The following is a 15,846-nucleotide window of genomic DNA, read 5'->3' as shown; positions in this document are numbered from 1 at the left end:
GGGTTTGTGAGATCTAAACTATGTAGACATGTAACTAATAAAATACTTTGTATATTAGAAGGCAATCAGTAATAGGAATAGGGTTAAGGATCGGAGTTACGTTGTCTTTCTGAATTAACTCTGGTATTACTGTCTTCTTTGCTTGTGAGTGATCTCTTCAATGGCAGGCTGTAAGTGACTAATGCCTTTATTGAGAGGTTGTTAATACTCCTCCGGATCTGAACTCCAGGGTTAGTGTGGATCCATCTCTTCTTGAGGGTGAAGCTCGTACAGTCTATTCTCCTTAATGATCCTACTCAAAACGCTATAGACAAGGTCGGATCTTCCGGATCAAAGAATGCTTCATCTTTGGGTTCTAGCCTCTACCACAGAGACCCTAATCTCCCCGTAAATCGGCCAAATTGGTATCTCGAGAAGTCCCCAACGAAGTCGTGGATTAGCCGTCTAAGAGATGTATAATTCAAGCTGGCGGTTCAATGCTTTCCACTGAATTATTCACATGAACCCAAGTAGACACGAGTATTTGTCAGGCACGTTTGTCTTAGTATGATGAACAGAGCTGATTGTCACTGGTCATCCTATTCACCATGTTGAAGTACGAATATACATCTTAGAATTAATCACACACGGATCGAAGAGAAACACTGATACTTTTATTAATTCATAGGACTCAGCAGGACTCCTCCCCTCAACCTAGGAGGTTTAGAAATTCATACTGAAAGGAAATACAAAGTAAAACTCGAATATGGTGTAAAAGTCTGTAAAAAAGATAAAAAGTATGGAAAAGGTGTTCGAATAACATAAATCTAATCCCTTAAATACTAAACAATGACTAGTAAGGGTAAAATAGTCTTTTTAGTGCTAAAATTCACTTCTGGGGCCCACTTTGTGAGTATTTGGGCTGAGCTATGATGAGATCCATGTGCTATGAGGCTTCTAGGGTATTGAATGCTGGCTAGGGGGTCCTCTCTGGGCGTTTGGACGCTGGTTTCTGCTCTGTGGGTGCTGGACGCCTAGAAGGGGGCAGAAGGCTGGCGTTGGACACCAGTTGTGGGCCTTCTAATATAAAGCAAAGTATAGACTATTATACATTGCTGGAAAGCTCTAGAAGTCAGATTTCTATAGTCATTGAGAACGCTCCATTTGGACTTCTGTAGCTCCATAAAAGCTCATCCGAGTGCAAGGAGGTCAGATCTGGACAGCATCTACAGTGCTTTCTCTGTCTCTGAATCAGACTTTTGCTCCCGCTCCTCAATTTCGGCTAGAAATGACCTGAAATTGCACAAAAACAAAAAAACTCATAGTAGAATCTAAAAATTTGAATTTAACACTAAACCTATAAAAACTTAATAAAAACTAAACAAAACATGCTAAAAACTATATGAAAATGATGGCAAAAAGCGTATAAAATATCTGCTCATCAACTAATAATAAAGGTAAGGACAAAAACGATGCTCAAGCAGGGAGAAATGTGAGCTATTAGCTTTCACTTTTTTACTTATGTTTGTTCTTGTTAGGTAGTATTGATTTTATCCAAAGATTATGTCACAGGTTAATCAATGCGAGTGAGAAAACTATAACAATTTAGGGTCTGATACTGTTGGGGAGTCCACCATATGTGATAATGTTTGCATAAATGGTGGACATAGAACAAATTGGAGTTGATTGTAAAACCCTCACTATCAGAATATCACACTTCCGGCTGGTCCACTCTGATAGCGAGAATATTACAACGGCTTCCATATATTTAATAATAAGATATGAGCCTTTAACTCGAAACAGTATTGTTATTTTCTTGAAAAAAAATTGAAAATACTTTTAAATATTTACCAACATGCATATACATATATACAAAACTCCTTACACAAGTATCTTATACATATTATATACATACAAAACATACAACTCCTATCCCTCTTACAAAATTATAATGACAAAGGCGAGGAAAAAATTATGACAAATATATTAACAGTACAGCTAAGGACTTAGCAAAAACTTCATCAGCTTCCTCGTCCATCCTAAAAAGAGAAGTCTGTAAGGGGGTGAGAATATCGTCCTCCCTGGTTCTCAGTAGAGGGTTTAAAAATTGTTATAAGAAGATATTTTAAATAAAACTAATTTCAGTCGTAATGATCATTAGTTCATTATCCAAATCTAAAACTCATATTTCTTATAAAATTTTTTACGCAAAATAACATTCCATACATTTTACCGCTTACTAAGAAACTATTTTAACCAAAACTTACCACTGATCCAACCAATCATGACCTCCGACCCAAATCAAATCAACTCGGCCTCCGGCCTAATAAAACCCGTTACCGCTATCATCAATCCACCACCAAATACTCAAAATAGAAATCAATCACAAGCACAAACAAATATAAGGCAAACACATTTAAAAAAAGTTACAGCAAATATCACAGTTACCAGTTAAATAGAATTCATCAGATAGGCAAACAAAAACACTTAAGAAACCTAAACAAAGAAAATAAATGCAACATGATGTATTCCTGTCCTACTGGCCGTGAGCTCACGTGTCGGTTAATTTGCCAGAACCCGACACATCCGGTAGCTAACCCGGATATCGTTGCCAGGTCAAAGCGATACACCACCACTATCCTTGCCAGGTCAAAGCTCACATTCAAAACCATAATTTTTTAAAATCTTAATCCATAGCAAGTGGGACTAAACCACAACCCTTGCGTACTGCCCAAGTGTTTCAAATATCAAAATCTTTCTTTAAAAATAATTAAAATCCATTTCTCTTTCATAAAACTCCTTTTCACCAAAATAAAAGTCTCAAATTTTATTAAAAGAATTTTGACAATACCTCTCCTAAAACTTGGACTTTGCCACCCTTCAAGGGTGCCGGCCAAACAATTTCTCAACCTTTTCCAATAGGTTCAAAACCAAATCATTTCCAAATCAAACGAAGTTCAAACTTCCAAATATCAAATCATTTTTCGATATCAAACCAATTCAAAATCCAACTGCTTCCAAAATCAAATCATTTCTGATAAATCAACAAAACCAATTTCAATATTAAATCCTTTTCAAAAACCAACCAACTCCAATAGCAAATCATTTACAAAATCAAACCAATTTCAATATTAAATCTTTTTCAAAATCAAACCAACTCCAATATTAAATCATTTATAAAATCAAACCACACATCTCTCAACTATTCCAATCGTTTTCAATAAATCATTATCACAACCACAGCAAATTAACTTAATAAAATCAACGAAATCCAAAAAATTCAAACAATCAATCAATAACTTAATCGAGCAAATAATTTCATTTATCCAAAATAGTTCAACTCAATCCATATGACTTACATAATCATAAAAATATATTTTTTGTATTGATATCGACTTGTAACAATTCTTGAAAGTAAAATAAGTTTAAGAAATGCGCCCCTACCTCGAATAGTCGAAATTCAAAAGCTATACAGCGTGTCAAAAATCCCTTTTTCTCGACCTGTAACAGCGGCAGCCACAACCACAGCTCCATTCCACTTCCGCAACAACTCTAATCGTTACATACAACCTCAAAAACTCAACCCTATTGTAATAATGTCGCAAAATCTCAGCAACATATAATAGAAATAGCGACTAAAAGGATTCGGAACAAGGAAAATCTTACCGGACTTATGAATAACCGAGAAAACAGAGCAGCGGCAACTCCAGTGATGACGCAACAGCTTGATGTCTCATGCAATAACCATAAATCTCAACATGTAAGAACTGGAACTTGACCTAAGTAGACAGGGGTTCCAGCAGCGATTTTCGGCAGTTAGAACGGCAACGCGAAGCTTCGGCAATGACTGAGCAATGATGAATGACGGCACCACAGCAACACAAATGCGATGATAACGAATCCAGCAATTCGATAGCGAAGGCAACTCCGTGACGGCTCCCTCTGGCGTTTCTTCCGTTCGCGATTCCACGGTGGCAGTAATGACGAGTTTGGCGCCGGAGATATGACGAAGCTGGCAACGACGACGCGGGTAGGGTGTGACGGTGTAGCCGGTGCGAGTTCTGTCTCTCCCCGTGTCTCTCACCCATGTCTCAACGGCTCTCTCTCTCTTTGCGGTTCTGTTTCTGATGGCGGCTCAGCAGCGGTGACGAGGTTTGACGGTGGTGAAGCGCGATGGAGGCGTGGCGATGGCATCAGTCTCCCTCCCCTTCCTTGGGCAAGTGTTCTTCGTGTGTATGTGTTGGTGTTTTGTGTGTGGGTGTGCGTTTGAGAGGGGGAAAAGGCGAGAGGGTGTGGCTATTGTGAGGAAAGAAGGGTGAGTGTGTGTTGTATTAGAATTATGGTTAGAGTTTGGGTAGTTTAGGTTATTTTAATAAAATTAAGGATAATAGAGTAATTAAAAATCAATTTAATTCAATAATTAGAGATAGTTAAATTAATTTCTTTTAAATTATAAAATAAAGTTCAAAATCTAATTATTTAAATTTAAAACATATAAAATTCTTATTATTTTTCAATCACTGAAACTTTAAATCAATAATAAAAAAGTATTTAATTAATATAAAATTTCTGAAAATATATTTTCGAATAAATAAAATAAATCATTAAATAATTTATTATCTAACTTTTAAAACTTTGATGTTTTACATTCATGTCAGAGGTTAGGCATTTTTCAGTTTCATTGAGAATTTATCGTACTTGAAGTTTATATTTTGGAGCAATGTGCTAAGTTATCGTGTTGAAGTATCATTGTTGTGTTTTAATGTTTCGCCAATTTTAGTAACATAGGACCTGTTGATTAAATTTTGCCATTACTATTTTCATATTATGGAATTTAACTAATCATTTGTCACTTCTGTTTTGATGTTTTGGGTTTGTTGAGTATGTGCTGCTGTTTTTCGAAATATATATTTCCAATTTAATCGTCGTATATTCTCATTGATTATCTACAGACTCTGATTGTGTCTTTCTGCAACATGTACCTTCTTGTTGAGATATTGATAGCTAACAGCATCGTCGAGTTGAATGTGGTGGGATATCTCCCTCAAAATTAGAATCTGTAATGAGTTAGTTTCTTATCAAAGCCTTTCTTCTATCTATTTTTCCATGAAACTTGGTTTATTTCGATTTGTTTGTTGTTTATTCCTTAATGGATACATGTAGATTTAGTTTAATTTGTTGTGAGTTATTTTAAGAAATGCCTACATAATAGAGATAATGCTCTTTTATTTTTTGGGTCATGGAGAGAGATGAAGCTTGTGGTCTTTCTCATGTGGCCCAATTTACAATAGTTTGGGTCAGCTACTCAGAATAAATAAAAAGAAATATATTTGTCCATTAACAATATAGACTACTGGGATTATTTTCTACATAAAAGGCCTTAGTCATTTTATTTCTCGTCTAATAAGTGTACTCTCCCATAGTATAAAACACATTTATTATTATTATTATTATTATTATTATTATTATTAGGTGAATGGGTGAATACATAGATTATGAAAATCATTTTTAGGTTTTAGTATTATTTGAAACTTTGATATTATTTTTTTATTTTATGTAAATTTTTTAAAAATCATTTTTAGTTTTTGGTATTTAAAAATTTCTATTATAATAAAAAAATTGTGTGTTTAATTAACTTAGAAATAACATATGATAAAAGAGTAATATCATTAATTAAATAATAAAAATATCGAAATAAATATTGACATAAATATTCACGTAAGAGGCTGCAATGTTCAATCTAGAGCCTTCTAGTTAGACCAAATGTAACTGCAATATATTTACATAAGGAAAAGTATAGGTAACCAACAAGATTTTTGAATAATGTGTAAATAAAATGGCACAAGTACTATGTTAAATAGTTTACAACAAAATGGCACAAGTACTATGTTACGTGCACACTAAAATTAGCTACTAAAGTCAGTCACCAGTATAAAATATATGTCGGAATATAAATACACTTTGAAAATAAATTAAATCACACATGTATTTATACATAAATATATTGGTGGCTGATTTTAATGCCTAATTTTAATATACGAAGAGCATTTTTTATCTACCAAATAGGAGCTTAGTTTGGTATCCACATGAGACGCATGCATGCAACCCACAAAATAAGCTAATGCCAACCATCATACCACCAAAATGTTTCAGAGGACACTCATACAACCCACAAAATAAGATAACACCCCGAAAATAAGCATTAGAACACCAACATAGATTGGACATATTTAGGCCCCTAACTATCAACTTAATCACAACATAGATTGAGTATACTTAATCTCCTAACTATCAACTTAATCACATAAAAGCAAAATAACATTATTCAGTTCTTCAGGATCGGATAATGGTCCTCATATTTGGTTTGGACAATGGCTGTCGACTATTCTTTTCCTCCTTTTCTTAGTGTTTCTAGCAAACATTTGTATCTCTTTGTCCTAATATCTTACTGCCCTGCGGGAAATATCACGTGCAACGGGTTATACCATCCCATAACCAAATCAAGAGCTAACCACATTTGGGTTTGTTCATTCATGTTATGAAAGAGAACAAGTATATTTTAGACGCAAGAAGGAGTGACATGAAGACATAACTCAGCAGAAGACGTGAAGAAGTCTTTAAGTACCTTAACTCGAAAGCAATATTTTCGCAAACTTAATTTTGCATCATCTATTGACACCCCAAAGACCACAATCATTCCTGTCATAATGTAATAACACTAAATTATTAAGGAACCCAATATTCCACCACATCCAATCCTATTTGGCGTGCATGGGAAGAATACAATGCATGCATGAAACCGTAATTAATAAAATGGAACTATACAAAATTGATAGAGTCTCACGAGAGTTTGCCTTACTGGACAATGGTGAGCTCTTCAACATTTTAAGTTGAAGGATGTGGCTTGTAATGATCAACGTTTCGCTAGAATCTTTTGTCATCCAACATGGTCTCAATTAAAAATTCCTTCCACCACAGAAAGGGATGAAAACATAAGCTTTATGTGTCAACTAAATGTATGAGTCTAAAATCTTTAAAACCCACAATGTTATAAAGAAGGGGCATATAAAAGAAAATGTCGTGACCTTAACCACATATTTCATCTATGATATTCTAACATCATGTTCATCATTGGTTTTTATGGAATCCAAGTATCAAGAGCTTGTAGTTAACCAAATTTTCACAACCATCAAGTACCAGTGATGCTCTCTATACATGGGGACACATATCTGAGACAGCCACAAAACCAATGAAGATTTAGTCAAAACAGTGGATGTTAAAATTGTTGTTAATAATTTTTATCATCATTAAAAGATAAAGGGATAGGTTTCACCATCCATAAGTCATGAATGAAACCCAAGAACCTTGCACAAATATACTCAAATACGTCGATCTTATGGTTCACTAGAATAATTAAGAACCCTTGCTGTAACATGGGATGCATATGAGGTTGGTTAGTGAAAGAAGGATTCAAAAATGAAATTTAAAAGTGAACATTTTTTGTCCAAAAATAAAAATAATACCGCAAAAGGAGGGTTGGAAGAAACCATTTTGGGACGTTGTTGTCATGAGTAAGCATTGTGCACACAAGGTTTATAACCTGCACACCAATGGAGGAAATGTCACTTTAGGTTATTTGTATAATCACTTATTGAACGAACGAATACAACAATTTGTAAAAGTTAAGTGCATCTTCGATAACTTGCTGCCCAGGACGCAAGGTATAGAGAGCTTGTCTATCTTCTCGAGCATTTTCGTCCTTAACCAGTATTTTACTCGTGCAAAATAAGAGATTTCAGTTTGGGGCATTGCTAAACTAGCATTGTGCAGTACCACTCAACCCTCACATGTAACTTCATAAGGCTGTATTGATGTCACGGACATGTAACTATTGTTTAAGTCTCTTAAGAATATGCACGCCACCATGACCGACTCTGACCCGATGAAATTCATTCCCGCTGGAGGACAAAACATTAGAGCTAAGCACGGTTCAACCATACATGAGACCCAGTGTAACACTTTACCATACAGAACCTTACGCTTAAGTTGTAAAGTAGAGGGGGTGAGGTATTATGACCTCTAAAAGAAAAGGCATACAAATATATATATATATATATATATATATATATATATATATATATATATATATATATATTTGAATGGAATTATAACTAGAAGCTTTGAAGAAGAAGTGAAGCAAAAGCATAAATAGAAAATTACATTATACACGTAGGATACGCATAAAAAGAATAAACTAATGCGTAAGGAAAGATAACATAGATATACAGGGATTAGAGTACCAAAAGATACAAAATATCAAGCTTCGAACTCGACCTGCAAAAGCAACCTCTAAGAGGGCAAAATATAAAATATATGCAGAGGAGAATATATATATATATATATATAGCATAAGTACAAAATATAGCATCCTAAAACAAAACTTCGCTTGCATAGGAAGTCTTCAGACGCTCAATGAGGTGCCTCTCAACCTGCATCTGAAAAATAACAATATATGTATGTAATGAGAACGGGAGGTTCTCAATGATGAGCGGATATTTTATATGCTTTTTGGTATCATTTTCATATAGTTTTTAGCATGTTTTGTTTATGTTTTATTATATTTTCATAGGTTTTAGTGTAAAATTCACATTTTTGGATTCTACTTTGAGTTTGTGTGTTTTTATGCAATTTCAGGTATTTTTTTTTTGAAATTGAGGAGCTGGAGCAAAAGTCTAATTTAAAGGCAGAGAAAGCACTACAGATGCTGTTAGGATCTGACCTTCATGGAGCTTTTCTGAAGCTATCGAAGTCCAAATGGAGCGTTCTCAACGGCTATGGAAAACTAACATCCAGGGCTTTCCAGAAATATATAATAGTCCATGCCTTGCTTCAGAATTGAAGGTCCAAAACTGGCATTCAACGCCAGCCATCTACCCCAGTCCTGGCGTCCAACGCCCACAGAGAAGTGGCCAGCGTCCAACGCCCATAAAGGTGTCCCTAGCCAGCATTCAACACCCAAGAAGCATCCTAGCATGTGGGAGACACTAAAATTCAGCCCAAACACTCATCAAGTAGGCCCCGAAAGTAGATTTTCGCACTACAAGCCTAAGCCTATCATATTTCTGTAATCCTTAGTTAGCAGATTAGTATATATAGGAGAAGATCAGCCATGTTAGGATCTCTCCAAACTCTTGCCCACTTTTACGTTTCCTTATTGTATTTTTCTATCAGCATGAGTCACTAAACCTCTTAGGTTAAGGTTAGGAGCTCTGCTGAGTTTTATAGATTAATAAAAGTACTACTGTTCTATTTCAATTCGTGTTTGATCCTCTCCTAAGATGTATATTTGTTTTTCAACCTTATGAATGAATTGAACTAGCACAAGGTTATCTCTATTCTACATGATTTCAACGAGCGTCTTTCATCGGATATCAATGAACCACTAGCTTGAGGATACGTCTCTTAGACAGCTAATCCATGAATTCATTGGGGACTTCTCGAGACATCAGGTCAGCTGAGGTATGGGGGGATTAGGATCTTTGTGGTAAAGACTAGAACCAAGGCGCAGTATTCTCTGATCCGGAAGATTCGATCTTGTCTGTGGTGTTTTGAGTAGGATCACTAAGGGAATAAACTGCAGGAGCTTCATGTAACGACCCAACTTCCAATACGTCATGATCGTACCAAAAGTAAGGCGTTACTGACCTGTTTTCCTTATTAACTATTTACTATTAAGCCTTTAGTTCGATATCGCGATTCAATTTTATTAAAAATACCAGAAATTTTTGTTTTTATTAATTAAAATCATATTGCAAACACTTCAAGTAATAATAATCACATAATTATTAATAATAATAATATCTGTCATACAAAAGATTTCAAATAAAACTCAGATACAAATCCTATCCCTCTGCATAAAATAAAAACTAAATATACAAAGGCGAGGGAATTCTATGAAAGAAACTCAAGTCATAAACTTAACTCGTAAATAAATGCTAGAATCGCCCGCAGCTTCAAACTAAGTCTTCAAACCTGTGTCACTGTAAAGGTGGAGGATTTTGGGGTGAGAACAAACCACGTTCTCAGTAGGGAATGGAAATGCCGTAAAAGTAATGATTGGCATGCAAATAATTAACTTTGCTTAATAAACCCTCTTCGTCAAACCCTTTGAAATACTTTTTAATCTTACTTTAGATAAATAGTTACTTTCTTTAGATTCCTAAACCCAAAACAGATCTCAATCACAAAATTTGACATATTAAATATCTTTCAGCCACATAATTGATTCTCAGTCACAACAAACAGTTATCAATCATCTCTATACATTCACAAATTACTAGCACCAGTAAGTAACTCAATTAAACACACAAACAAATCACAATAAAACAAACAACACAATCACAGAGAAGTAATATAAGCAAACACAACCAAATGCAAATGCACAACCAATATGATGCATGTCTGTCCTAAGCAGGCCATGAGCTCACGTGTCGGTTTACACCCTGCAGCCCGACATTACCTAGGAACAAGTCCCAGATATGGCTTCCCTTTGTGTCCTTAGTGCATATGTGTCGGTGGTAAAAATACCACTCCTTCGTGACTACCGGCAATCGGCGCAAAGCCCGACCCCATAATATACGCACAAGGGGAAACAGTGATCCTCAGTTCGTGGGCGTCCCCGAGATCAATTCACAAAACAGAGATCTTCAGTTCGTGGGTTTATACCCGAGATCAATACACAATAACATAGCGATCTTCAGTTCGTGGGTTATACCCGAGATCAACATACAACAATTCATGGGTTATTCCCGTAATCAATGATTATCAGTCCGTAGGTTTTTCCCGCATATAAATGAAATAACAATCTATAGGTTTCCTCGAGATCAATGATCATTCAGTTCGTGGGTACTTCCCGAATTGTACCAATTATCAATTCATGGGTTTTCCCCATAGTTAAACAACTAACAGTTCGTAGGGTTTTCCCGTATTTTATCACTTTTCATTTTCCTTTCTAAAACTCAACAATCCATATATCAGTTCCCCATTCTCTTTTCCCTTTGAATCCTTAACATATTTTCTTAAACCTTTCTTAACTTTCTCAAGCATTCGTTCGCAAAAATCTCAATCATCAATTCAGTTCATAATCTCTGCTTTAGCAATCTTAATTCAAAACTAACTTTAGAACTATTTTTTTTTTTAGTTTAACCCTCTTCAAAAGACTTAAGTAAATCATATATTTTAAATTCACTAAATACTTTTTGAAATATAATCCTCTCATTAAAATTATTTAAATAAAATTCTTCCAAGTTTACTAACTTCCCAAAGACTCAAAAATCATCTCTCTCTTTACTATTCAAATTCAAATATTATAAATTCATCAAACTTCTAAAAAGTAAACCTTTATTTCAAGCTTAAAACATAATTCTTTTCATATTGAATCAATCTCAAAACATAGTTTCTTTCTTAAATAATTTAATTTTAAAACATAAACCTTTCTTTGGTAAATCAAATTTAAAATAGAATAATTCTTTTCTTAACTAAATAAAAGTCAAGTAATATAATTTTTCAAATTCAAAAGTTCTAAAATAACTTTTCAAATAAAACCTCAGATTTTCTATAAAATTTCGGCAGCACCTCCCCTAAAACTCGGACTTAGCCACCCTTACGGGTTCCCTCTTTCTCAACAAGTCTCCCCCTTTCCTCAACAACTACCAAATAAGAGGTTCTCAAATCAGTCAGAAAATTCACAATTTACAATAGCCAACAGTTCGGTCATAACCCACAATTCCCACATAACCCATCAATTCAACTTTCACCTCATCAATTCGTAACCAACTTTCACTTATCATAGAATTCTTTCAAAATTAAACTCAATAAACTAGTATTCCAAGAAACTTGGTGTTGAAGTAATTTGGTCACAATAAAAACTTGTACCATCTCTCTTATAATTCTGTTATTGTTTCCTAAGAAAATGCAGAAAAACAGCAGCAAGTAGTAAGTTTGATAAATTCCTTAAAAATCCAGTTTTCACCCAATGCCTTTCAAAATTCACGACCTCAAACAAGACTCTTTTAGCTTTTTATTGAATCAAATTCCAGATTAATACCATGTCATATGAAAAGTTATGAAGTGAGAAACACAGCCAGACCTTTTAGAATTCGGTTTCCAAAATTCAGTGAGTTATCCATACTCTTTTCAACATATCTACTTGGTTAAATAGGATATTGACATGAAATTTAAAATGAAGATTGTGGACACAGGAAGCTTGAAAATGCCGTTGGTTTCAGCTCAAATACTTACCAAAATTGAAAGTTAAGTGAGTTGGAAGTTGGTGCTTCTGCAGTAAAGAAACAGAATTTTCTGCAGAAACCATCAATCTTCAAAAATTCATTTCTCCCAAAATACTCATCAATAAATTCTGAATTTTTTATGAGATGCTCAAAACACAGTAAAGTTTCATGCAAAAATAGTTTCATTCAAGTATATGACCTGGGATGCTCCCAGAAATTGATTCTTTCTACTGTCATGTATGCAGAAATTCTGCCTTAAGCATTTTCAACAACCTTACTTATCAAAAACCACATTTGAACTTATAACCCTTCCAAAATCACACGTTTAACCTCTTTCCAGTTATTCAAAATTGTCTTCATTGCCAACACAGCCCAAGAACCCAGAACAATAATTCAGACGATGTCAAGTACTTAAGCATCATCAAACCTTTTCTTTTCTACACTATGCCAAGCATAATTTTCCATATACACTCATCATCATTCAAACACACAATAACTCATCAATTCACACCAGCAAGCTCAGCAACAAAAGTAACACCATTTATTCTATCCCTTACAACATTCAGTACGCACAATCATCAAATCAATCACCAACTACAGTTATAATTCAACTCAATTCCATCCATATCAGAGAAAACAATATCAATTACAACTTTAAACACTCACAACAAAGCCCAAAGACATTCGCAGCCATAACCTGAATTCAATAATCCAATTGAAGCACTAAAACATCATCAAACTTATTCCAAATTTCACAACCTCAAACCAAGCTTATTTCTATCAATTAGTCTCTCATAACAACAAAACTAATTACATTCACAGCAATAATCAAAACTCAATTCATCAGTTATCCATACCACAGCTTTTCAATAATTAACTCGGCATATTTCAATTTAATAAACTATATTAAATTAATCATTATTCACAACAGCATCTAAATTCAATCACAGCTCAGAATAATCACAACAACTAACTAATTTCAAATGCATTTCAAATCATTCATGTCAATTAAGAAATTCTTAACCATTTGCACTTATCCAAATAACTTTGTAGGCATTCTAAATTAAAAACGTTAAATCCCCTACCTCAATGTCGCGTTAACTACGCAATCAAACCAAACATCAGCCTCAATAACATTTTTCTGATGAGTTCCCTTCCTCCGGCAACAACACAGCAGCTCCGAACTTACTTAGCAGCATCAACAATTTTGGAAGGGAATTTAATAGAGGCTGAAGCAAATGCAAGGGTAAAACAGAACAGATCATCAAAGGAGCAGTAATCAGAATATTGATTGTAGAACAAAACCTATCTTACCAAAAGAAATACAGGAATGGAGCAGCAGCTCTGGTACTCAGAAAAACAGAAACCAGAGAGCAGGGCATACGTCTTAGCAGCAGCAGCACCAATCCAATCGGTTAGAACAGCAGGGACACCAACGAAGTAAGAACGACAAAACAAAAGAGAAACAGAACAGAGTCGAGAATATCAGAAGAAAATACAGGATTGCAACAGAGCAACTGGGGTTCAGAGGTAGTGGTTCTCATGGCTATGACTTAACTGACTCACCATGAACGACGACGGCGACCAGGAATTCCGGCGATAGCGGCGGCAGAGGAACGGTTCCTCCCCTGTGCGTCTCCTTTCTCTCCAACGACGGTGACTACTCCACTCTCCTCCACGGCGGCGCCGAAGCTCAGGACGGCAACGCGAGCTCAGGCTTCATAGACGGGACGGCGGTGATGGCAGCTCTTCCCTCTGACCTCCATTGCATCTCTCTCTCGACGCCTCTCCCTCATCCCTGTTCAACCGGCACCAGGGCGGACTCCACGGAACGGCGGCGACAAGCGGGCAAGGTGCAGTGGCGGCGATTCCAGGCCGGCAGTAGCGCGCGACGAAGGAGGCGGCGGTGAGGCAGCAGACTCGACCGGTTGGATGACGGCGCGGTGAAGCTCCCTTTCTTTCCCTCAGCTCGACGGCGACGGCAGCGAAGCCCAGCCAGCGCTGTCTCCCTTCGCTTCCCTCTCTTTCTCAGATCTTTCTCTCTGTTTCCCCATTTCTTCAGTGTGTATGCGTTTGTACGTTGAAAGAGGGTGAGGCTGCGGTGGTTAGGTTTAGGAATTGGGGAAATTAGGGTTCTGAGCTAATTTTAGGAATTAGGGTTAGAAATTAAGATTTTATAAAAGAATATGGATAAATATGAATAAATATTTTGATAAAATTAGAGGATATGATAATTTTAAAATTAAATGTACTCTATTAAAAATATTTAAAAATATTATTTATCAACATGTTGCTAAGTTCAATCAATTATTTTTAATTTATATTATAAAATGAACAAATTAATTATATTTTGTAAAGTACAATTTAAATTCAAATATCAATTTTCTAGATTAAATCATACAAATCTCTATTATTTTCCTATCTCTGAAACTTTAATTTCAATTTATAAAATAATTAATTATAATAAAAGTTGTACATAAATATTAATTGACTTAAATTTAAAGTATTTATAAATATCAATCTAATCATTTTTAATAAAATCATTTTCTAGGAGTTCAAATTAATAACATAATTTATTCAAAATAGAATTAAATTATACAGTTCTTCTTATTTTTCAATTATCAAAATTATAATTTTAATTATACTAAATATCTAATAAAGATTATATAAAAATTCTAATTAATTTAAATTTCAATTATCAGGAAATTCTATTTAATTACCTTTAGCAAAATAATTTTCCTAAAATAAAATTATCAACAAATAAAATAAATCACAAATAACTAATTATTTGATTTTTAAAAACTAGGGTTGTTACACTTCACCCTCATTCAAACTGGATGCATGATGAGCGGATAATTTATACGTTTTTTTGGCATTATTTTTACATAGTTTTTACTATGATTTAGTTAGTTTTTAGTATATTTTTATTAGTTTTTAGATAAAAATCATATTTCTGGACTTCACTATGAGTTTGTGTATTTTTCTGTGATTTCAGGTAATTTCTGGCTGAAATTGAGGGACTTGAGCAAAAATCTGATTCAGAGGCTGAAGAAGGACTGCAGATGCTGTTGGATTCTTACCTCCCTGCACTCGAAATGGATTTTCTAGAGCTACAGAAACCCAATTGGTGCACTCTCAATTGAGTTGGAAAGTAGACATCCAGGGCTTTCCAGCAATATATAACAGTTCATATTTTGCCCGAGTTTTGATGATGCAAACTGGCGTTCAAACGCCAATGTCCTGCCCTATTCTGGAGTTAAACGCCAGAAACAGGTTGGAAATCAGAGTTAAACGCCAAAAACAGGCTACAACCTGGCGTTTAACTCCAAAAAGAGTCTCTACACATGAAAGCTCAATGCTCAACCCAAGCACACACCAAGTGGGCCCGGAAGTGGATTTCTGCATCATTTACTCATCTTATGTAACACTAGCTACTAGTTTAGTATAAAAACTACTTTTAGTGATTTATTTCACATCTTTTGAATAATTTTATGTTCAGAGATCACGTTTAGGGGGCTGGCCATTCGGCCATCCCTTGACCACTTTCACTTATGTATTTTTCAACGATGGAGTTTCT

The 15,846-nt window shown here is 34.9% G+C and overlaps 3 long non-coding RNA genes across 6 annotated transcripts; all 3 read right to left on the bottom strand.

Annotated features, from left to right (window-relative positions):
• Window positions 1-634: 634 nt before the first annotated feature.
• LOC107616685 (uncharacterized) lies at window positions 635-4,299 on the bottom strand. The gene is made up of 2 exons (XR_015899168.1): window positions 3,646-4,299; window positions 635-3,564 (listed from the first exon to the last, which is right to left on the bottom strand). It is a non-coding gene; the product is annotated as an uncharacterized LOC107616685 (long non-coding RNA).
• Window positions 4,300-5,778: 1,479 nt separating this feature from the next.
• On the bottom strand, window positions 5,779-8,063 carry LOC107617074 (uncharacterized). Of its 4 annotated transcripts, XR_002353484.2 has the most exons (5): window positions 7,503-8,063; window positions 7,313-7,405; window positions 6,839-7,208; window positions 6,605-6,678; window positions 5,779-6,432 (listed from the first exon to the last, which is right to left on the bottom strand). It is a non-coding gene; the product is annotated as an uncharacterized LOC107617074 (long non-coding RNA). The 4 variants fall into 4 exon arrangements; XR_001614784.3 differs by having other exon boundaries at window positions 7,313-8,063; XR_002353483.2 differs by having other exon boundaries at window positions 6,839-7,405.
• A 99-nt stretch (window positions 8,064-8,162) lies between these two features.
• Window positions 8,163-14,411, bottom strand: LOC148544754 (uncharacterized). The gene is made up of 5 exons (XR_015900171.1): window positions 13,836-14,411; window positions 13,584-13,655; window positions 13,355-13,498; window positions 8,759-10,019; window positions 8,163-8,474 (listed from the first exon to the last, which is right to left on the bottom strand). It is a non-coding gene; the product is annotated as an uncharacterized LOC148544754 (long non-coding RNA).
• Window positions 14,412-15,846: the final 1,435 nt, after the last annotated feature.

This window comes from Arachis ipaensis, chromosome B9, assembly GCF_059453495.1.
Source record: "Arachis ipaensis isolate K30076 ecotype BB chromosome B9, ASM5945349v1, whole genome shotgun sequence".
Lineage (NCBI taxonomy): Eukaryota > Viridiplantae > Streptophyta > Magnoliopsida > Fabales > Fabaceae > Arachis > Arachis ipaensis.
This window is presented reverse-complemented; position numbering and strand designations above follow the sequence as displayed.